We start from the raw sequence: 1,213 nt of genomic DNA, 5'->3' as shown, positions 1-1,213 counted from the left end.
TACCGGTCCCAAGATGGTGAAAACCTCACTTCTTCAGATGCATTCACTCTATGCATCTGAAGAAGTGAGGTTTTCACCCACGAAAGCTTATGCCCAAATAAATCTGTTAGTCTTTAAGGTGCCACCGGATTCCTTGTTGTTTTTGTAGATACAGACTAACACGGCTACCCCAGATACATCACACAGGGGTGTGAAGCAGGGCTGTTAAACCAACCTATTCCCTCTCCCCATGTAAACAGTGCTAGGGGGAAAGAAGAATTCTGACCGCGATCTAGCTGCTGCCTCTTGGGGAGGTGGATTACCTGTGCAGAGGGAGAATCCCTCCCACAACAGGCCTAGGTAGCATCTACACTGAAACTCTGCAGCTGGGCCACTGCAGTATAGACAAGCCCTATGAGTGGAAGTGTACAAAAAAATGCTTCCTGGGGTAACTCCTGCCCAGAGCTCTACCCTGCAACCCTGCCTCCCAACTGCCCTTTGTTTTAATTTGGAGAATCCTTATCCTTCCCATTATCTCCCTCTGCTTTGGGGGAAACCCCATGCTGTTCCCCCACTGTCTCTACTTGCACCCCCAGGCACTATTCCTAGCTTGGGGGATTCCCCATCTTCCTCCATTTTACTTTTAGGGGCACCCCTGCCATGCACCATCTCCTTCTGTTTGATTACAGATACCCCCACCCTTCCCAGTAATGATTACTGGGGGACCCGCAGAGCCCTCTCTAACACTGCCTGTGTTTATGTTTGGGGATCGCCTCCCCTTATCGCACTACACTAGAGCAAACGGCCCCCACCCCTCCTCTATTTTGTTAAAGGTGTAAAATGAATCCCCCTGCAGGCAGGGGCACCCTGACCCCGACGTGATTCGAACACGCAGCCTTCTGATCTGGAGTCAGACGCGCTACCGTTGCGCCACGAGGTCCCGTCAGTGCGGGCTGGAGCGGCGCTTGAAGAGGCTGTGCGTCTGAGGCCGCCCCGTCACTCTCCCTTAGCGCATGCGTACTCTGCCCCAGGCGCTTCCCAACCCCACACCTGAACCTCTCGCTCTCCCGGCCACCCCGCAGGCTGCTGCGCGCTCTCCTGGTGGCTCTCACCTCGGTCTCCCCGAATGACGCTGAAGGAGACGGCGATAGCTCCCCGCCCTCATCCTCCCACGGCCGGGCCGGCGCCCACCCCGCCGCCTTCAAACCGCCCGCCGGGGCGCCTCGCAGCCAAC

At 56.3% G+C, this 1,213-nt stretch overlaps 1 protein-coding gene and 1 non-coding gene across 2 annotated transcripts in view; both read right to left on the bottom strand.

The window, feature by feature from the left end:
- Positions 1-1,213, bottom strand: part of LEMD1 (LEM domain containing 1) — an 18,417-nt gene extending 17,204 nt beyond the window's left edge. Inside the window, exon 1 of the mRNA XM_034767170.1 lies at positions 1,092-1,213. The gene's annotated coding sequence lies outside the window, so the exon portion shown is untranslated. The remainder of the gene's footprint in view (positions 1-1,091) is intronic.
- Positions 848-919, bottom strand: TRNAW-CCA. The gene has a single exon. It is a non-coding gene; the product is annotated as a tRNA-Trp (tRNA).

This window comes from Trachemys scripta, chromosome 4 (genome assembly GCF_013100865.1).
Source record: "Trachemys scripta elegans isolate TJP31775 chromosome 4, CAS_Tse_1.0, whole genome shotgun sequence".
Taxonomy (NCBI): Eukaryota; Metazoa; Chordata; order Testudines; family Emydidae; genus Trachemys; species Trachemys scripta.
This window is presented reverse-complemented; position numbering and strand designations above follow the sequence as displayed.